A 23,109-nucleotide genomic window follows, 5' to 3' on the forward strand; every position below is an offset into this window, starting at 1 on the left:
GTCCCCTCCTCTCCTCCTCCCCTCGTCTCGTCTCCTCGTCCCCTCCTCCGCTCGTCTCGTCTCCTCCTCCCGTCCTCTCCTCGTCCCCTCCTCCTCCCCTCCTCCCCTCGTCTCCTCGCCTCCTCCTTCCTCTGGGACTCCTCTCACCTCGATTAGCTCGTCCCAGGACCTAAAGGCACATCTGGAGAACAGGAGCGTGAAACTGTGTCGTTAAAACTGTAGAAATAAACAAAAGAGAATCATGAGCCAAACACACAGTCGTTTCATTAAAGTCATATTCAGGAACTTCTCCATGAGGCCTCTATAATCACAGGATCACTCCTGAACTCTGGAAGGGCATCTGACTTTATGCCACATTCAGAATGTCCACTCTCTCATACTGAAGCATCATAGACTTTTCTGGGCTGGGAAGAGTTTGCATGTTCTTCCTGTGCCTAAGTGGAGTTTGCGTGTTCTCTCTGTGTCTGTGTGGAGTTTGCATGTTCTCTGTGTTTGTGTGTGGAGTTTGCGTGTTCTCACTGTGTCTGTGTGGAGTTTGCATGTTCTCTGTGTTTGTGTGTGGAGTTTGCGTGTTCTCACTGTGTTTGTGTGGAGTTTGCGTGTTCTCTCTGTGTCTGTGTATGGAGTTTGCGTGTTCTCTCTGTGTCTGTGTGTGCAGTTTGCGTGTTCTCCCTGTGTCAGTGTGGAGTTTGCATGTTCTCTCTGTGTCTGTGTGGAGTTTGCGTGTTCTCTCTGTGTCTGTGTGTGGAGTTTGCGTGTTCTCCCTGTGTCTGTGTGGAGTTTGCATGTTCTCTCTGTGTCTGTGTGGAGTTTGCATGTTCTCTCTGTGTCTGTGTGTGGAGTTTGCGTGTTCTCTCTGTGTCTGTGTGGAGTTTGCATGTTCTCCCTGTGTCTGTGTGGAGTTTGCGTGTTCTCTCTGTGTCTGTGTGGAGTTTGCGTGTTCTCCCTGTGTCTGTGTGTGGAGTTTGCGTGTTCTCCCTGTGTCTGTGTGGAGTTTGCGTGTTCTCACTGTGTCTGTGTGGAGTTTGCGTGTTCTCCCTGTGTCTGTGTGTGGAGTTTGCGTGTTCTCTTTGTGTTTGTTTGTGGAGTTTGCGTGTTCTTCCTGTGTCTGTGTGGAGTTTGCGTGTTCTCCCTGTGTTTGTGTGTGTAGTTTGCGTGTTCTTCCTGTGTCTGTGTGGAGTTTGCGTGTTCTCCCTGTGTCTGTGTGTGGAGTTTGCGTGTTCTCCCTGTGTCTGTGTGTGGAGTTTGCGTGTTCTCCCTGTGTCTGTGTGTGGAGTTTGCGTGTTCTCCCTGTGTCTGTGTGGAGTTTGTGTGTTCTCTCTGTGTCCGTGTGGAGTTTGCGTGTTCTCCCTGTGTCTGTGTGGAGTTTGCGTGTTCTCCCTGTGTCCGTGCTGCTTCCTCTCTCTCTCTCTTCCTTCAGTCTCCATTTCCTCATCTTCATTTCTGACGGCGCCTCCTTCATTTTTTCTGCTGGTTTCATTTTCGTGTCGTGTCAGACTCGATGAGCGCGGATCCCTCACTAGCGCGCTATGCTAGCTCAGGGCCGCGCGCGCGTCTCCTCTCTCCATCAAACAAACAGGGACAGCGCTAGGCTAGGCTAACAGCGCCGCTCCATCTACATGTAAAGTGCTGTCCGCTCCCATCCAATCAGGTTTAACGGCGAGACGTGCGACGCTGGATGTGACTGTAGATGTGACACGGTGTTGTTCTGGGAGTCTACTCTGAATCGGACACGGAAATGTTCCACAGTGCGGCATTAAACACACACATTTTACATTCAGAGTTTGATTGTATTGCTAAAACTGTACTTAGCCCTGTTGTGTAACCTGCTTAACCGATGCTGTTTGCTTTGAATGTTCCGTAGTATGACATTAAACGTGTCTGTCTCCATAACGACAAGCAAGTAAAGCCACCAACTGGGTCAGATCTGTGGAGAGGCGACCCCGCTCACAGTAAGAATACACGTTTTTCAAAGCAATAAAACTCCTGTGAATGACTCAGTGCGACGTGTGTGAGTTTAATGCCCCAGTGTGGAATATTTAAGGAACAGGAATAACATCTCCATGGAGAGGAGCAGGAGTTTGACCCTCACGTACGAAAAGTTACGTATTGCACCTTTAAATTTGTTACTCAAATAGTCAATATGCACTAAACTGGAACTAAACCAGGACTGAACCAGGACTAGACCAGGACTAAACCAGGACTAAACCAGGTCCAAACCAGGACTAAACCAGGACTAAACCAGGTCCAAACCAGGACTAAACCAGGACTAAACCAGGACTAAACCAGGTCCAAACCAGGTCCAAACCAGGACTAAACCAGGACTAAACCAGGTCTATCCCAGGTCTGTCCCAGGTCTATCCCAGGTCTATCCCAGGTCTGTCCCAGGTCTATCCCAGGTCTATCCCAGGTCTATCCCAGGACTATCTCAGGTCTATCCCAGGTCTATCCCAGGTCTATCCCAGGACTATCTCAGGTCTATCCCAGGACTATCTCAGGTCTATCCCAGGTCTATCCCAGGTCTATCCCAGGTCTATCCCAGGTCTATCCCAGGACTGAACCAGGTTTATCCCAGGTCTATCTCAGGTCTATCCCAGGTCTATCCCAGGTCTATCCCAGGACTATCTCAGGTCTATCCCAGGACTATCTCAGGTCTATCCCAGGTCTATCCCAGGTCTATCCCAGGTCTATCCCAGGTCTATCCCAGGACTAACCCAGGTCTATCCCAGGACTAACCCAGGTCTATCCCAGGTCTATCCCAGGTCTAAACCAGGTCTATCCCAGGTCTATCCCAGGTCTATCCCAGGTCTATCCCAGGTCTATCCCAGGACTATCCCAGGACTATCCCAGGACTGAACCAGGTTTATCCCAGGTCTATCTCAGGTCTATCCCAGGTCTATCCCAGGTCTATCCCAGGTCTATCCCAGGACTATCTCAGGTCTATCCCAGGACTATCTCAGGTCTATCCCAGGTCTATCCCAGGTCTATCCCAGGTCTATCCCAGGTCTATCCCAGGACTAACCCAGGTCTATCCCAGGACTAACCCAGGTCTATCCCAGGTCTATCCCAGGTCTATCCCAGGACTATCCCAGGACTGAACCAGGTTTATCCCAGGTCTATCTCAGGTCTATCCCAGGTCTATCCCAGGTCTATCCCAGGTCTATCCCAGGACTATCTCAGGTCTATCCCAGGACTATCTCAGGTCTATCCCAGGTCTATCCCAGGTCTATCCCAGGTCTATCCCAGGACTAACCCAGGTCTATCCCAGGACTAACCCAGGTCTATCCCAGGTCTATCCCAGGTCTAAACCAGGTCTATCCCAGGTCTATCCCAGGTCTATCCCAGGTCTATCCCAGGACTGAACCAGGTTTATCCCAGGTCTATCTCAGGTCTATCCCAGGTCTATCCCAGGTCTATCCCAGGACTATCTCAGGTCTATCCCAGGACTATCTCAGGTCTATCCCAGGTCTATCCCAGGTCTATCCCAGGTCTATCCCAGGTCTATCCCAGGACTAACCCAGGTCTATCTCAGGTCTATCCCAGGACTATCTCAGGTCTATCCCAGGTCTATCCCAGGTCTATCCCAGGTCTATCCCAGGTCTATCCCAGGACTAACCCAGGTCTATCCCAGGACTAACCCAGGTCTATCCCAGGTCCATCCCAGGTCTAAACCAGGTCTATCCCAGGTCTATCCCAGGTCTATCCCAGGTCTATCCCAGGTCTATCCCAGGACTATCCCAGGACTGAACCAGGTTTATCCCAGGTCTATCTCAGGTCTATCCCAGGTCTATCCCAGGTCTATCCCAGGTCTATCCCAGGACTATCTCAGGTCTATCCCAGGACTATCTCAGGTCTATCCCAGGTCTATCCCAGGTCTATCCCAGGTCTATCCCAGGTCTATCCCAGGTCTATCCCAGGACTAACCCAGGTCTATCCCAGGACTAACCCAGGTCTATCCCAGGTCTATCCCAGGTCTAAACCAGGTCTATCCCAGGTCTATCCCAGGTCTATCCCAGGTCTATCCCAGGACTATCCCAGGACTGAACCAGGTTTATCCCAGGTCTATCTCAGGTCTATCCCAGGTCTATCCCAGGTCTATCCCAGGACTATCTCAGGTCTATCCCAGGACTATCTCAGGTCTATCCCAGGTCTATCCCAGGTCTATCCCAGGTCTATCCCAGGTCTATCCCAGGACTAACCCAGGTCTATCCCAGGACTAACCCAGGTCTATCCCAGGTCTATCCCAGGTCTAAACCAGGTCTATCCCAGGTCTATCCCAGGTCTATCCCAGGTCTATCCCAGGTCTATCCCAGGTCTATCCCAGGACTATCCCAGGACTGAACCAGGTTTATCCCAGGTCTATCTCAGGTCTATCCCAGGTCTATCCCAGGTCTATCCCAGGTCTATCCCAGGACTATCTCAGGTCTATCCCAGGACTATCTCAGGTCTATCCCAGGTCTATCCCAGGTCTATCCCAGGTCTATCCCAGGTCTATCCCAGGACTAACCCAGGTCTATCCCAGGAGTAACCCAGGTCTATCCCAGGTCTATCCCAGGTCTAAACCAGGTCTATCCCAGGTCTATCCCAGGTCTGTCCCAGGTCTATCCCAGGACTATCTCAGGTCTATCCCAGGTCTATCCCAGGTCTATCCCAGGTCTATCCCAGGTCTATCCCAGGACTAACCCAGGTCTATCCCAGGTCTATCCCAGGACTAACCCAGGTCTATCCCAGGACTAACCCAGGTCTATCCCAGGTCTATCCCAGGTCTAAACCAGGTCTATCCCAGGTCTATCCCAGGTCTATCCCAGGTCTATCCCAGGCCTCTCACTCCTTGGACCTTGTTAGTCCGGTGTGTGCTGTGTTTAATCTGGTGTCAGTTTGTGTTAGACTGAGGCACTGCTCTGTCTGTGACTCGTCGTTACATCGTCTTCATCCTGTCTGTCTGCGGGAGAAACACCTAGACTCACTTCTCCACAGATCTGACCTGTAACTCGGCCTGATCACCTTCTCTCCATGACGACAGACACATTTAATGCCGTACTCTGGAGCATTCTGTTTGTTTAAGTCTTGTCTTCATTTATTCATTAAGTTTTCATTCGTTTCTGTTGATCCTGTGTAAACTGAGTGTGTTTATCTCCACCAATCACAGCCCAGCGTCTGTGACATCATCGACCACGAGACGTTTGTGCGTCATAAAAACGACGTCATTGTGGAAAAAAACAGGACTAAACCAGGACTAAAACAGGACTAAACCAGGACTAAAACAGGACTAAACCAGGACTAACCCAGGTCTATCCCAGGTCTATCCCAGGTCTAAACCAGGTCTATCCCAGGTCTATCCCAGGTCTATCCCAGGTCTATCCCAGGTCTATCCCAGGACTATCCCAGGTCTATCCCAGGACTATCCCAGGACTGAACCAGGTTTATCCCAGGTCTATCTCAGGTCTATCCCAGGTCTATCCCAGGTCTATCCCAGGACTATCTCAGGTCTATCCCAGGACTATCTCAGGTCTATCCCAGGTCTATCCCAGGTCTATCCCAGGTCTATCCCAGGTCTATCCCAGGACTAACCCAGGTCTATCCCAGGACTAACCCAGGTCTATCCCAGGTCTATCCCAGGTCTAAACCAGGTCTATCCCAGGTCTATCCCAGGTCTATCCCAGGACTATCCCAGGACTGAACCAGGTTTATCCCAGGTCTATCTCAGGTCTATCCCAGGTCTATCCCAGGTCTATCCCAGGTCTATCCCAGGTCTATCCCAGGACTATCCCAGGACTGAACCAGGTTTATCCCAGGACTATCTCAGGTCTATCCCAGGACTATCTCAGGTCTATCCCAGGTCTATCCCAGGTCTATCCCAGGTCTATCCCAGGTCTATCCCAGGACTAACCCAGGTCTATCCCAGGACTAACCCAGGTCTATCCCAGGTCTATCCCAGGTCTAAACCAGGTCTATCCCAGGTCTATCCCAGGTCTATCCCAGGACTATCTCAGGTCTATCCCAGGACTATCTCAGGTCTATCCCAGGTCTATCCCAGGACTAACCCAGGTCTATCCCAGGACTAACCCAGGTCTATCCCAGGTCTATCCCAGGTCTAAACCAGGTCTATCCCAGGTCTATCCCAGGTCTATCCCAGGTCTATCCCAGGTCTATCCCAGGTCTATCCCAGGACTATCCCAGGACTGAACCAGGTTTATCCCAGGTCTATCTCAGGTCTATCCCAGGTCTATCCCAGGTCTATCCCAGGACTATCTCAGGTCTATCCCAGGACTATCTCAGGTCTATCCCAGGTCTATCCCAGGTCTATCCCAGGTCTATCCCAGGTCTATCCCAGGACTAACCCAGGTCTATCCCAGGACTAACCCAGGTCTATCCCAGGTCTATCCCAGGTCTAAACCAGGTCTATCCCAGGTCTATCCCAGGTCTATCCCAGGTCTATCCCAGGACTATCCCAGGACTGAACCAGGTTTATCCCAGGTCTATCTCAGGTCTATCCCAGGTCTATCTCAGGTCTATCCCAGGTCTATCCCAGGTCTATCCCAGGTCTATCCCAGGACTATCTCAGGTCTATCCCAGGACTATCTCAGGTCTATCCCAGGTCTATCCCAGGTCTATCCCAGGTCTATCCCAGGTCTATCCCAGGTCTAAACCAGGTCTATCCCAGGTCTATCCCAGGTCTGTCCCAGGTCTATCCCAGGACTAACCCAGGTCTATCCCAGGACTAACCCAGGTCTATCCCAGGTCTATCCCAGGTCTAAACCAGGTCTATCCCAGGTCTATCCCAGGTCTATCCCAGGTCTATCCCAGGCCTCTCACTCCTTGGACCTTGTTAGTCCGGTGTGTGCTGTGTTTAATCTGGTGTCAGTTTGTGTTAGACTGAGGCACTGCTCTGTCTGTGACTCGTCGTTACATCGTCTTCATCCTGTCTGTCTGCGGGAGAAACACCTAGACTCACTTCTCCACAGATCTGACCTGTAACTCGGCCTGATCACCTTCTCTCCATGACGACAGACACATTTAATGCCGTACTCTGGAGCATTCTGTTTGTTTAAGTCTTGTCTTCATTTATTCATTAAGTTTTCATTCGTTTCTGTTGATCCTGTGTAAACTGAGTGTGTTTATCTCCACCAATCACAGCCCAGCGTCTGTGACATCATCGACCACGAGACGTTTGTGCGTCATAAAAACGACGTCATTGTGGAAAAAAACAGGACTAAACCAGGACTAAAACAGGACTAAACCAGGACTAAAACAGGACTAAACCAGGACTAACCCAGGTCTATCCCAGGTCTATCCCAGGTCTAAACCAGGTCTATCCCAGGTCTATCCCAGGTCTATCCCAGGTCTATCCCAGGTCTATCCCAGGACTATCCCAGGTCTATCCCAGGACTATCCCAGGACTGAACCAGGTTTATCCCAGGTCTATCTCAGGTCTATCCCAGGTCTATCCCAGGTCTATCCCAGGACTATCTCAGGTCTATCCCAGGACTATCTCAGGTCTATCCCAGGTCTATCCCAGGTCTATCCCAGGTCTATCCCAGGTCTATCCCAGGACTAACCCAGGTCTATCCCAGGACTAACCCAGGTCTATCCCAGGTCTATCCCAGGTCTAAACCAGGTCTATCCCAGGTCTATCCCAGGTCTATCCCAGGACTATCCCAGGACTGAACCAGGTTTATCCCAGGTCTATCTCAGGTCTATCCCAGGTCTATCCCAGGTCTATCCCAGGTCTATCCCAGGACTAACCCAGGTCTATCCCAGGTCTATCCCAGGACTAACCCAGGTCTATCCCAGGACTAACCCAGGTCTATCCCAGGTCTATCCCAGGTCTAAACCAGGTCTATCCCAGGTCTATCCCAGGTCTATCCCAGGTCTATCCCAGGCCTCTCACTCCTTGGACCTTGTTAGTCCGGTGTGTGCTGTGTTTAATCTGGTGTCAGTTTGTGTTAGACTGAGGCACTGCTCTGTCTGTGACTCGTCGTTACATCGTCTTCATCCTGTCTGTCTGCGGGAGAAACACCTAGACTCACTTCTCCACAGATCTGACCTGTAACTCGGCCTGATCACCTTCTCTCCATGACGACAGACACATTTAATGCCGTACTCTGGAGCATTCTGTTTGTTTAAGTCTTGTCTTCATTTATTCATTAAGTTTTCATTCGTTTCTGTTGATCCTGTGTAAACTGAGTGTGTTTATCTCCACCAATCACAGCCCAGCGTCTGTGACATCATCGACCACGAGGCGTTTGTGCGTCATAAAAACGACGTCATTGTGGAAAAAAACAGGACTAAACCAGGACTGAACCAGGTCTAAACCAGGTCTAAACCAGGACTAAACCAGGACTGAACCAGGACTAAACCAGGACTGAACCAGGACTAAACCAGGACTAAACCAGGACTGAACCGGGACTAAACCAGGACTAAACCAGGACTAAACCAGGACTAAACCAGGACTAAACCAGGACCAAACCAGGACTGAACCAGGACTAAACCAGGACTAAACCAGGACTGAACCGGGACTAAACAAGGACTAAACCAGGACCAAACCAGGACCAAACCAGGTCTAAACCAGGACTAAACCAGGATTATGATTTTTATTTTTATTTTTTTAAAGACTACCACACAGTACAATGACTATTCTTCACAGAGATAAATTTCAAAAGTGTCTTGCTCAGTGACACAACATTAGCTGGGCCCGGTGAGGGTTTGACCCGGTGAGCCTGTGGTTATGTGGCGTCTGCTGCACAGACTCTGCTGCTCCTGTTGTTTTCTTCACAAAGATTAATGACATTTTGGTTCATCTGTGAAAACTGTAAAAGCTCCAAACCTGATCAGCGATATGTGTCCTCCACCATCCCTCCATCCTCCACCATCCCTCCATCCTCCACCATCCCTCCATCCTCCACCATCCCTCCATCCTCCACCATCCCTCCATCCTCCACCATCCCTCCATCCTCCACCATCCCTCCATCCTCCACCATCCCTCCATCCTCAAACACCTCTCTCTCTCTTACTCTCTCTCTCTCTTTCTCTCCTCTCTTTTTTTCCAAACCCCTCAGATTACATCACTAATATCTGTCCAATATCATTCTTCAAATTCCTCCCATCGCAAATCACCTTTTCTCTCTTTCTCTGTCTCTCCTCTTTCATTTTGTCTCTCTGTTTCTTCTCTCTCTCTCTTCTCTCTCGTCTTTTCCACCAAACTATTTAAATTAAATCTTCACCATCTTTCTCCTTCTTTTTCTCTCTTTTTTCTTTATCTCTCATTCTTTTCTCTCTCTTTCTCTCCTCTCTTTCGCGCTCTCTCTTTCACTCTCTGTCTCTCTCACTTTCTCTTTCTCGATCTCTCTGTTTTGTCTCTTTCTCTTCTTTCCCTCTCTCTGTCTTTCTCTCTTTCTCTCCTATCTCTCGCACTCTCTTCCTCCCTCTCTCTCTTTCACCCCTTCTCCCCCTTTCCCTTCTCTCTCAGCTTCTTTCTCTCTCTTTCTTGTCTCTTTCTTTTTCTTCTCTCTCTCTTTCTCTCTACACTTTTCTCTCTTTTGCTCTTTGTCTCTTTCTCTCTTTTGCTCTTTGTCTGTCTCTCTCTTACTCCCCCTCTCTCCCCGCTTTGTTTCTCTTTCTCTCTTCACGTTTCCCTTTGTCTCTTCCTTTTTCTCTCTTTGTCTTTCTCTCTGTCTTTGTCTCTTTCTCTTCCTACTGTCACTTTCTCTTCCCCACTCTCCCCCTCTTATATGCAGTCTCTCTCTCCCTCTCTTTCTCTCTGTCTCCTTCTCTCTCTCTCTTCTCCCTCTCACCTCCTCCCTTTCTGTCTCTCTTTCACCCCCCCCTCCTGTCCTGCTCCCTTTCTCTCTCCCCACATTCTCCTTCACTCTTTGTCTCTTTGTCTCTCTGCCTCCCCACCCCCTCCCCTTCTCTCGCTCTCCCTCTCTGTCTCTCTTTCACTCTTTTCCCCCTCTTTCATTCACTCTGTCTCTCTCTCCCCTCTCTCTCTCTCTCTCTCTGCTTTGCCCCCCTCTCTCCATCTCTCTCTCTATTCCAGTGGTCTCCCCTGTGTCCCCCGTCCTTCCTCACAGCCGTGTCCCCCGTCCTTCCTCACAGTGGTGTCCCCCGTGTCCCCCGTCCTTCCTCACAGTGGTGTCCCCCGTGTCCCCCGTCCTTCCTCACAGTGGTGTCCCCCGTGTCCCCCGTCCTTCCTCACGGCGGTGTCCCCCGTATTTCCTCACAGTGGTGTCCCCCGTGTCCCCCGTCCTTCCTCACGGTGGTGTCCCCCGTGTCCCCCGTCCTTCCTCACAATGGTGTCCCCCTTGTCCCCGTCCTTCCTCACAGTGGTGTCCCCCTTGTCCCCCGTCCTTCCTCACGGTGGTTTGGTCCGACGTCGTTTTTAAGATTAATCTCTTTTCAAATCCAACATGGCCGCCTCTCTCAGCTCATCTTTAAATGGAGTATTGATCCTCAAACTATTTCAGAAGTGACTCGTGTTTTTATGTGGAAGACGGAGAGAATACGCGGAAAAGAAGGAGAGAATACACGGGAAAGAAGGAGAGAATACACGGGAAAGAAGGAGAGAATACACGGAAAAGAAGGAGAGAATACACGGGAAAGAAGGAGAGAATACACGGGAAAGAAGGAGAGAATACACGGGAAAGAAGGAGAGAATACACGGGAAAGATAGAATTATTAACTGTAGAAATCAGGTGTTTGGTGTTTGTCTGGTCTCGTCCAATTAGAAGACATCAAACGTGGACAGATAAAAGAGGACAGGTGAAAGAGGACAGATAATGTCTCTGTCTCGCTGTAAAAATATGAAATAATGTAAATAAAAGAGACAGTGTTTTTTTCTCTGTTAAAGAAAGAAAAGAAGAAAAGACGAGTGAGACATAAAGAGCCCAGCACCTCCCTCTCACCACGAGGTTCTGGGTTTGACTGACAGGGATAAACCAGGACTAAACCAGGACTGAACAAGCCTAGTCCTCTCTCTGTAGACAGGTTTTTGTCCCCGTCTCTCTCTGTGGACAGGTTTTTGTCCCTGTCTCTCTCTCTGTGGACAGGTTTTTGTCCCTGTCTCTCTCTGTGGACAGGTTTTTGTCCTCGTCTCTCTCTGTGGACAGGTTTTTGTCCCCGTCTCTCTCTGTGGACAGGTTTTTGTCCCTGTCTCTCTCTGTAGACAGGTTTTTGTCCCCGTCTCTCTCTGTGGACAGGTTTTTGTCCCTGTCTCTCTCTGTGGACAGTTTTTTGTCCCCGTCTCTCACTGTGGACAGGTTTTTGTCCTCGTCTCTCTCTCTGTAGACAGGTTTTTGTCCCCGTCTCTCTCTCTGTGGACAGGTTTTTGTCCCTGTCTCTCTCTCTGTGGACAGGTTTTTGTCCCTGTCTCTCTCTGTGGACAGGTTTTTGTCCTCGTCTCTCTCTGTGGACAGGTTTTTGTCCCCGTCTCTCTCTGTGGACAGGTTTTTGTCCCTGTCTCTCTCTGTAGACAGGTTTTTGTCCCCGTCTCTCTCTGTGGACAGGTTTTTGTCCCTGTCTCTCTCTGTGGACAGTTTTTTGTCCCCGTCTCTCACTGTGGACAGGTTTTTGTCCTCGTCTCTCTCTCTGTAGACAGGTTTTTGTCCCCGTCTCTCTCTGTGGACAGGTTTTTGTCCCTGTCTCTCTCTGTGGACAGTTTTTTGTCCCCGTCTCTCACTGTAGACAGGTTTTTGTCCTCGTCTCTCTCTGTGGACAGTTTTTTGTCCTCGTCTCTCTCTGTGGACAGGTTTTTGTCCTCGTCTTTCTCCGTACACTTTTCTGTATCATTAAAATCCTTCAGTTTTTGTCCAATTACTCTGAGTTGGACACGTCTTCTTCACAAATGCCAGAGGACTCATTAAAACGTCCCCGTGTGCGGCTGAAACAAACGCCGCCGAGACGAGAGACACGGAGACACTTTAAATGTCAACAGAAGACACGCGTGACGCAGAGAAGACGCCGGAATAATGTCCACAAGTGAAACTCGTTACGTCCAAATTAGACCCAGGAGTCATGGAATTTTTATACGACATTTACATCTACATCAAAACACTCTGGTCCACCTAGTGATGTCATCAAGGGGGAGTTTTTAAGTTAACTCCTCCCACTTTTACCTTTAGTTCAGCAGAAGAACGACAAGAGACAGAGATGAAATGATACAAATGAAGAGAGAGAAGAAAGAGAGAGGAATAATGACAGGGATGGAGAGTTAGAGAGAGAGTGGAGAGAGAAAGAAAGAAGGAGGGAGGAGAGAGGGTGAAGAAGAGAGAAAGGGAACATGCAAGAGGAGAAAGCGAGGGAGAGAGAGAGAAGGAGAGAGAGGTAGAGATAGGAATGGAAAGAGAGATAGTGAAGGAGAGAGAGAGAAAGAAGGAGAGAGAGAAGGAGAGAGAGAGGAGAGAGAAAGAAAGAAGGAGTGAGCAGAGAGGGTGAAGGAGAGAGAAAGGGAACATGCAAGAGGAGAAATCGAGAGAGATAGAAGGAGAGTGGTAGAGATAGGAATGGAAAGAGAGATAGTGAAGGAGAGAGACAGGATAGAGAAGGAGAGAGAGAGGAGACAGAAAGAAAGAAGGAGAGAGAGAGAAGGAGAGAGAGAGTGAAGGAGAGAGAAAGAAAGAAGGAGAGAGAGAGAAGGTGAGAGAGGAAAGAGAAAGAGAGAGTCAAGGAGAGAGACAGGTGAGAGAAGGAGAGAGGAGAGAGAGAGAGGAGGAGAGAGAAAGAAAGAAGGAGAGGGAGAGAGAAGAAGAGAGAGAGGAAAGAGAAAGAGAGTGTAGGAGAGAGAAGGGGAGACAGAAAACAAAGTCCACATGATCCAAGTAAATGTTTATTCCATAGACTGTGTTTTAAACGGACGTAGCTAACCTTTTAGCCGCTGCGTTCCAAACAGGAAGTGATCATGGACGCACTTCCTGCTCCATTGATTCTGGCTCCAATTCACTTTCTATGTAAAAACCGTCGTCCTCTCTCTGTCTCTGCTGCTTCAGACTCATTCTGGTCTTAAATGTTCGTATTAACCCTCTACATGATCCTGGGGTTTTTATTTCACTATTGTGTCTGTAAATCAAGATCTGAACATTAATAACAGACAAATCAGGTCCTTCTTTCCCCGAGGTCGCTCCCGCTAGAGTTAGCAACAGGTTTGATTGACAGCGTTGCTAAGCGCCCACTCCCTGTTAAACCAGCGGTGCAGGATGGGGCGTTACCTTCAACAGCGTCGCTCTGGATTGGCTCTTTGGTTGCTATGATACTCGTGATCAGAATTCCCAATACGGAATAGCTTCAAATTAGCCGCTATAAGTGTTAGCCTGGATGAGCCTCGTTTGGAGCTGAAGCTGCATCTCAAGTTTAATGTTAATTGTCGTCTGTTTTTAATGTAAACAGCCGTATTTGTTTCGACACAAACGGACCACGCATGTCTCTGATTGGCTGATCCACCTGTCAATCATCAGGGGTTTCAAACTCACATTATCAGGGCGTGGCATCAGGTTTTCCACAAAAAAATCTTTGTTAAAATTTTTCACCATAAATGAGGAAATACACCAGTTCTCATGGATTTTATGGATTTTTTTATTGTTATTTGTTGAATCTTTTGTGACGGGAGAAAACAGCTTTCTCTCTCTGTCTCTCTCTCTTTCTCTCTCTCTTTTTTCCAAACCCCTCAGATTACATCACTAATATCTGTCCAATATCATTCTTCAAATTCCTCCCATCGCAAATCACCTTTTCTCTCTTTCTCTATCTCTCCTCTCTTTCTTTGTTTCTCTTTCATTTTGTCTCTCTGTTTCTTCTCTCTCTCTCTCGTCTTTTCCACCAAACTAATTAAATTAAATCTTCACCATCTTTCTCCTTTTTCTTTTTGTCTTTTTCTCTCTTTCTCTCCTCTCTCTCGCGCTCTCTCTTTCACTCTCTGTCTTTCTCACTTTCTCTTTCTCGATCTCTCTGCTTTGTCTCTTTCTCTTCTTTCCCTCTCTCTGTCTTTGTCTTTCTCTCTTTCTCCCCCTTTCCCTTCTCTCTCAGCTTCTTTCTCTCTCTTTCTTGTCTCTTTCTTTTTCTTCTCTCTCTCTTTCTCTCTACACCTTTCTCTCTTTTGCTCTTTGTCTCTTTCTCTCTTTTGCTCTTTGTCTGTCTCTCTCTCCCTCCCCCTCTCTCCCCGCTTTGTTTCTCTTTCTCTCTTCACGTTTCCCTTTGTCTCTTCCTTTTTCTCTCTTTGTCTTTCTCTCTGTCTTTGCCTCTTTCTCTTCCTACTGTCACTTTCTCTTCTCCACTCTCCCCCTCTTATATACAGTCTCTTGCTCTCTCCCTCTCTTTCTCTCTGTCTCCTTCTCTCTCTCTCTCTTCTCCCTCTCACCTCCTCCCTTTCTGTCCCTCTTTCACTCCCCCCTCTCTCCTGTCCTGCTCCCTTTCTCTCTCCCTACACTAACATTAAACTTTCATATTTTCCTGCGGGCCAAAAAGTATCATCTCGCGGGCCGCACTTTGCCCCCGGGCCTGTAGTTTGAATGAATCAAAACGAGTGAAAAAAACCACATCCTGATTCTTTTTTACTCTGCGTCTGAGTCTAAACGGCGCGGTGCCTCCTGTTAGCGCCGCCCTGTCCACTTCACTGCTCCTCACACAGATGTCCAGATGTCCCCGTCCCCAGGTATCGAGCGTAGACCGGTTATAGACCTGGACCCGGGGGCTGGTCTGGACCGGTTATAGACCTGGACCCGGGGGCTGGTCTGGACCGGTTATAGACCTGGACCTGAGGGGGTCTGACAGTCTGGACACGCTGAGCCAGGAGTTTAATGCCACACTGTGAAGTGTTCTAGGTCAAGCTGCGGCATCTCCATGGTAACCGAGCACCCCCCCCCCCCCCCCCCCCCACCAGAAAAGTGACCGGGGGCTGGTCTGGACCGGTTATAGACCTGGACTCTGGACACGACGCTGACAGGAACCTGGATCGATCTGAAGACCACCTGGAGAGAGAGAGAGAGAGAGAGAGAGGGGGGGGGAGAGAGAGAGAGAGAGGAAGAAACAGAGGAAGAGAGAGAGAGGAAGAGAGAGAGAGAGGAAGAAAGGGAGAGAGAGGAAGAAACAGAGGAAGAGAGAGAGAGGAAGAAACGGAGGAAGAGAGGGGTAATGAGAGAGAGAGGAAGAGAAAGAGAGAGAGAGGGGTAATGAGAGAGGGGAAGAGAGGAAGATGGGAAGAAAGAGGAAGAGAGGGGTAATGAGAGAGAGAGAGGAAGAGAGGGGTAATGAGAGCGAGAGAGAGAGGGGCAATGAGAGACAGAGAGGAAGAGAGAGAGGAAGAAAGAGAGGAAGAGAGGGGTAATGAGAGAGAAAGAGAGGAAGAGAGAGGAAGAAAGAGAGAGAGGAAGAGAGGAAGAAACAGAGGAAGAGAGAGAGAGGAAGAAACAGAGGAAGAGAGAGAGAGAGAGGAAGAAAGAGAGAGAGGAAGAAAGAGAGGAAGAGAGAGAGAGGAAGAGAGAGAGGGGTAATGAGAGAGAAAGAGAGGAAGAGAGGGGTAATGAGAGAGAGAGGAAGGAAGAGAGGGGTAATGAAAGAGAGAGACAGACAGAGGAAGAGAGAGAAGGAGGGGTAATGAGAGAGAGGGGAAGAGAGGAAGACAGGAAAAGAGGAAGAGAGGAAAGGAGGGGTAATGAGAGAGAGAGAGGAAGAGAAGAAAGGAAGAGTAATGAGAGAGGGAGCAAGAGAGAGGAAGAGAGAGAAGGAGGGGTAATGAGAGAGAAAGACAGAGAGGAAGAGAGAGGGGGAGAGGAAAGGAAGAGTAAGGAAAAAGGGGGGCCAGAGAAAACGAGGGAGGGTGAGGAAGAGAGGGGTAGAGTAAAGGAAGGGTAACGAAAGAGAGGGGGACAGAGAGAGAGGAGGGAGAAAGAGAGGGAAGGGTGAGGATGGGAGAGGGAGAAAGATAAGAGAGATGGAGAGAGAGGGGGAGCAAAGAAAGATGGGGAGTTTGAGAGAGAAAGAGAGAGAGGGGGAGGAGAGGTAATGAGAGAGAAAGAAGGGAGGGAGAGCAGAGAAAGAAAGGGGGGCTGGGGTCAGGAAGGGAGGGGGTGAGAGGGAGAGAGAGGAAAGGAGGGGTAATGAGAGAGAGGGAGAGAGAGAGGGGCGGGGGGTGTAGAGGAGAGAGAGAGACAGAGAGGGAGAGAGAGAGACAGAGAGGAGGTGTAGAGAGAGAGTTTTTAAGAGCGAGAGGAGGAGGGAGAGACAGAGTAAGAGAGGGGTAATAAATGGTCAAAGAGAAAGAGAGAAGATGGAAAGAACCGGAGAGAGAAAGAAAGAGGAGGGAAAGAGAAAGAGCAGACCTCGCCAATTACCCGAGACGAGCTCCACTGTGACCCCGGGGAGTCGAACCCACAACCTCCTCACTGCAGGGACACAGCTGAACCGCCTCTGATGACGGTTTCCATGGAGACGTTACTGACCAGGCTGAGTTAAGGGTCAGGTCTACGAAGAGGCGATCCCACTCACAGTAAAAATGCATCGTTTTTTTTTTAATGTATTTATTTTAGGAATAAAAACACCCACGGTAAAATAATGCCACTGTGAAACTTTCCAGGAAAACAATAACGTCTCCATGGCAACGAGCAGGTGACTGGCCCCTTCACCTGCAAAGTTACGTAGTGCTCCTTTAATATTAAAAGCCCTCTATGACACAAAACTGACCCCTGTAGACCTGGAGTTGAGTCGCACTTTATTATTCGTCTGTTACATCTACAAAGATCAAAATGCGACGTTCCACCTCGTGATGTCATCAAGTGGGAGTTTTCAAGTTAACTCCTCCCACTTTTACCTTTAGTTCAGTCGAGATAAGTGGAAATTCCAGATTCGCTGAAATTAAATCCAAACGATTCCAGAAATGAAGGCGTGTGGAGTTTAAAAACACAACGGAGCACTTCCTGTATCGCCACACGATGACATCACAAGGTGGAACAGAGCGTTTTCAGTGTTGTTGTTTTTTTGTGTGCGTTAAACATGAAAACACACACACAAAAAAACCACAACTCCAGGTCTGTTTTGTGAAGAGGAAACGACATTAGGACATGGAAAATAACGTAAAAACATGCGATTTAATTCATAAAAGTGACGCAAAAAATGCTAAAAACACACAGTTAGCTTGATTTGCGATGGATTTTATTTTGATATTTCGTTTACACTTTTCAAACCAGCAGCGTTTTACAGCGTTGGGGACAAAACGACAGCGATATTGCTCTACTCTTCTACAAAAATAAACATTTACACAGAGTTTTATGGCACATGAGCTCGATTAAACAGTGAAGTTTCCGCAGACACAGACATGCCTCACTCTGGAATAACCTTGAGAAAAAAGGAGATACCATTGAAACTCTATTAAACACATATCCTTTTATATTTTACAGTACACTCATTACTTCAAACAATACGACACGACACAGATACGGCGACGACTCTTCGCTTCCGAAGCTTCGCTTTTTTTTTTTTACGCGAGAATTTAATCCCGTCTCGGCGGATTTTCGGAAAAAGCCGAGACAAAAAGACGCGCGAAAATACACGGAGCCGTTTTAGATAAATGGTTACGATTGGTTTCCATGGAGATTAAGGATTATAGGCTAATTTTTCAACGCTAGATAAATTCGTAAGGGCGAACCGGGCGCCGTGGCAACGCTGAACAATGTATATATATTTTTTTTCATAATTAGCATTTTAATGAGCTACAGCGGAGATTTGATCAACGGCGAGCGCAATTTACACGATTTACACTACGGGACGTTAAGGCGGCGATGGAAAGTGACTTGAAGTATTCGTTTTAAATATTTATACTCTTATTTTTTTATTTTTGAGACGTATAAAAGTACATTTACCGCAAAATCGACACAGTGTAGTTTTTCTGACGACATAAAACGACGCAGCAAAGTTCAAACGGAATTTGTTTACTGACGCTAAGTGATACGCTCAGTGCACGGCGGCGCGCTAGCTAGCTCGCGGCGTCTCCAAGCTAACAGCCGCTTTTGTTAAAATCGGAAAATATAAAATAAACAAACTATTAAAGCTCAAATTAAAATAGAGACAACACAATTACTAATACTTCAGTTTTTTGCCGCTTTTTTTGTATTTATTACGCGTCAAAATTAGCATTAGCGTTAGCATTGAGTGTGTTTTGGCGACGTATTCATTTTACTTGTGTATTTTTTCAACATTCAGCTCCCCGTCCGCTGCCGCGTCTTTAAATATTTATCAATTTTAGCGGCAAAAAACTCGTGGAGATAAACCCGGACGGGGAGCAGCGACGCTAACGGTGATGCTAGGTGCTAACGCGCGCAGAGCCTGTTGTATTTATCCAGACAGTTTTCGTTTTATTTGTAGACCGGAGATACAAATTAGTGTGGCTCAGTGGTAGAGTGTTCACCCATAAACCCCGAGGTTCATGGTTCAATCTCGGCTCCAAACAGCAAACTGTCTACGTGCCCTTGAGCAAGACACGTCGCCCTCCTCGTCTGCGTGTTAGCATGAAGGAATAGAACAAAACTGCAGCCATGGCCAAGGATTTGACAGCTTTTTTTTTTTTTTTTTACGTCAGATGCCCTTCCTATCACAAACAGCCACTTTAACAGAATTAGAAATATGGGTATGGCGTTGCCCAAGGACACAAAGGCAGTATAAAGACTTGGGTGTATTTCGAATTCCTGATCTTTTAGTACTGGAACTGTGCAGTTTTATCTTCAAATATAATGATATTTTGGCTAATATTTGAAGTATTTTTGCACAATATTCTTCCTACATTTAAAAAAAATAAAATAAATTGCATTGTTTTTTTCACTTAGAGATATTTTTGGCTAATATTTTATGTATTTTTTATTTATTAAACTGAATTGTTTTTTGTTTTTTTTAATTGTAGAAAATGTAAAGATATTTTTGGCTAATATTTGAAGTATTTTTGCACAATATTCTCTGTACATTTATTTATTTATTTATTTATTTTTTAATTTAATTGTTTTTTCACTCTCTGGATCGTAGCAAATTTAGTGACATTTTTGACTAATATTTTATGTATTTTTGCACAGTATTCTCTGTTTTTTTTTAAATTTATTTATTAAATTGAATTGTTTTTTCACTGGCTGTATTGTAGAAAATGTAAAGATATTATATTCGAAGTATTTTTGCACAATATTCTCTGTACATTTATTTATTTTGTTTTAATTGAGTTGTTTTTTTACTGGCTGTATCAGAGCAAATTTATAGATATTTTTGTGGCTAATATTTAAAGTATTTTTGCATAATATTCTCTTTATGTTTCTTTTAAATTATTAAATTGAATTGTTTTTTCACTCTGGATTGTACCAAATTTAGTGACATTTTTGACTAATATTTCATGTATTTTTCACAGTATTCTCCACACGTTTGTTTGTTTTTTTTTATTTTATTATTCTGTCCCGGTCTGGATCGTAGCGTCAGTAAAACATCAGTAAACATCAGGATCGTGTCTTTTGAACATGGACGTCGTCAGAGCAGTTTGAAAACCCACAAAACGACAAGATTAAATTCACTTTTTTCACTGATTTTTACAATATTTTTGGACTAAAGTTCACACACGACGGCAGAGAAACGTGTACTTTGTATTTTTGTTTTGTAGCCGGTTACATAGAAAACTAGTGTCTTATATGAACATGCATTTACAGGAGTATTACAGTATTATTATGCAGTACTACACTATACTCTATATATACTCTACATTTATTACACTTTGTTACAGCTTCTGTCCAAGGCCCTGTACCTGTTTTTTGTTGTTTGTTTTTTTATTCTAAAGTGTGTAAAGAGTCAGGAAGTGCGTGTGTTAGCATGCTAGCTGTTGTTAGCGTTGCCGTCGCTGGCATCGCAAAAGTCCTCACTCGTCTGTAACGACTGTGGAGAGAGAGAGGGAGAAAGAGAGAGAGAGAGAGAGAGAGAGAGAGAGAGAGAGTGAAAAGGAGGGGAAATGAAAGAGAGGGAGAGAAAGATCGGGAGAGAGAGAGAGGGAGGGAGAGAAGACAGGAGGGGTAATGAGAGAGAGGGAGAAAAAGCAGGAGGGAGAGAGAGGGAGAGAGGGAGGAAGAGAGAGAGAGAAGACAGGAGGGGTAATGAGAGAGAGGGAGAAAAAGCAGGAGGGAGAGAGAGGGAGAGAGGGAGGAAGAGAGAGAGAGAAGACAGGAGGGGTAATGAGAGAGAGGGAGAAAAAGCAGGAGGGAGAGAGAGAGAAAAAAAGGAGGGGTAATGAGAGAGAGGGAGAGAAAGACCAGGAGGGAGGGAGAGAGAGAGAGAGAGAGAGAAGAAAGAAGGGCTGTGAGAGAGAGAGGGAGGGAGGGGGAGAGAGAGGAAGGAAAGGAGGGGTAATAAGAGAGGGGGAGAGATGGAAGTAGAGAGAGAGAAAAATCGAGACAGAGAGAGAGAAGAGACAAACTCTGGTCTCTTGAAGTTGTGAAAAGCTCTTCTAAACTCATCGTGGTGAGTCAGCAGAACGCTCTCATGCATAAAGTAAATGTTCCACAGTGAACTTTTTAAAATGAACTCGTTTTTCAGGTTTTAAAAACAGTAAAAATCAGGTACAGCGCCTCCTAAAGTGCAAATAAAAGCACCTGAACTCAAAAGAACACAGTGTTTTGCCTCAGCTAATGCTAACGTGATGCTAACTCGCTAACGCTAACTCGCTAACGCTAAATCGCTAATGCTACTCCACATTTTTTATATCTATTGCTCAAATGCTGACAGAAAAAAAACAAAAAACACTTCTTCACCTTCAAACAAAACAACAATAAATAAATGTGTATAATTTAGATTAAAGTGCATTTTCCTGAAGTATTTACAAAAATATTTTCTTTGGCGACACATGGAGCAGATTAAAATACTACGGCATAAACATTTAAATATGTTCTTTTTTTTTTAAATAAATACATAATAAATAAATAAATCTATCAAAATAAATCAACACCAAAATATAGATATAAAAATAAAATAAAGTTTCAGTCAGAGGTGGGTAGTAAAAATGTACTTTTCAGAGTACTTTTCAAACTGCGTACTTTTACTCCTGATTGAGTCGTGTTTTTATTGAAGTAACAGTACTTTTACTCGAGTTTAAATTCTAAATTTACTGGAAACTTTTGAACTTTTGTGTTTTTCTCCTTCAGATCTGATTTTAGTTTGTCTCATTTTTACGTCTCGTTGAAAACACCAGATTTTTTTTATCATTATTTAAACTTTTGTCCTTAAAAATCACATTCACTTCAAATTATAAATCAGATGTTTAAGCTTAATCGAGTAGAACTTTTCCCAAATACTTCTTTTTTACTCTTACTTGAGTCATTTCTTGAGTAATTTCTCTTTTTGCAGTGACATTTCTCTCACTTTTCGTTGTGTTTTTTCTGCTCTACCCACCTCTGTTTACATGATATTTGTTGTATTTTAAAACACATCATCTCTACATAAAACACAATCCACGCTTAAACTCTAAACTCCGATCCAAAAAACACTCGAGTGCAGTTGTTTTGAGGAGGAATGTGAAAGCGATTGCATAAAACAGCTCAAATATAGTGACTTTTTGTGACATCTTTGCTCTTTTTTTGCACAGAAGCCCATTTAAAACACAGTATCACGTCTTTATATCAGAATAATACTTCACACACACACACACACTTCTCTTCTATGCATGGCTTTGGCTCCTAAGGCAACACCAGTTCTGAAAATCTAAACATTTTTCCAACTGGTTTTTAATCCCAATAATCCCGATAATGTTTTATGTTTAAATATTTGGTCGCTGGTTCCAAAGTTGATCTCATTTTCACAAAAAACTCACTACAGACGACGTATTACGCGTTTTTTTTGATTAATAGTTATAATCTGTGATTGATCCGTGCGCCCGTGGATCATTATGTTGCATTTTGAACCATTTAAAACCCAAAATTGATCTAAAACGACGCAAAAAAATCAGGTTTAAACGTGTTAAAATTGAGCTAAACGCCGAACGCTAACTGTATATGTGATGTTTGAATCGCGTTATCTACTTTTTTTACTCATTCTTTTGGCCAATTTTGGAGAAAAGTGGGTACATTTTGCATCTTTCTGGTAAAAAAACAACAACAAAAAAAACATCTCCTGCCTCCAGAGACCACCGTCAAGTACTATGTGACATTACACAGGACTAGCCTGACTATAGCCCGGTGTTTCTGGTGCAAACGCCTGACTGCAGGGGGCGGAGTTTGAAGCGTGGAGACCTGTTAAAACCTCCTTACACCTCCAGACTCCGCCCCAACCTCACGCTGCCCTTTAACGCTCCAGGCCCCGCCCACTTTAGCAGCTCTATGTGACTTGTGGTTGTGGGCGGAGTTTAGGTGTTTAATGATGAGGTAAAATCATTTGGACGCAGTTAAACGCTCGTAAAAGTCCATTTGCCATAATATATCTCTTAAAAAAATAAAATAAATAAATACAAAATTAATAATAATAATAATAATAATAATAATAATAATAATAATAATAATAATAATAATGCAATAAATAAAAAATAAAAAAATACATGAATTAATTAATAAAATGTTTGTGTCTATAGTTATAATCTCTTACGTTATAATTTGTACATTTTAATTCGCAATATTCATCTAAAGAGACTTATTAAAAGTGCCGCACGCTGTCGGCGCCCCCTATGAACAGCTGCACATCACTAGCGAGCAGCGGATTTTTTTTTTTTCATTTGTACCAAGATGAGTCCTACGTGTGTCACTGATTAAGAAAATAAACATTTAAAAAAGAAGTAACAGAGCGGTGGGAGTTTACGGGCGGAGGTGAAGACGCAGGTGGACGACGTACGATTAAAGATTAAACTTAAACATGTGGTGAAAAGCTCTGAAAAGTCACGACAGATTCACTTTAAAAGTCCATTTAGCCTGATATGTCTCCTTTAAATACATAAATATGTGACGTCAAACCCGTAGACAGTCGTCTCAGTCGTGTCAGTCGTGTCAGTCGTGTCGTGGCGTCATGTCGTGGCTTCATCTCCTTCCAAAAGAACCAGGGACCAAACGTTTAAAACTGAACTCTCTTTATACATTTTCCATAAACTCTTCATTATTTTAAGGCTTTGAGATGTGATAATAATAAAAA

The sequence above is a fragment of the Periophthalmus magnuspinnatus genome, chromosome 19, assembly GCF_009829125.3.
Source record: "Periophthalmus magnuspinnatus isolate fPerMag1 chromosome 19, fPerMag1.2.pri, whole genome shotgun sequence".
In the NCBI taxonomy this organism is placed as follows: domain Eukaryota; kingdom Metazoa; phylum Chordata; class Actinopteri; order Gobiiformes; family Gobiidae; genus Periophthalmus; species Periophthalmus magnuspinnatus.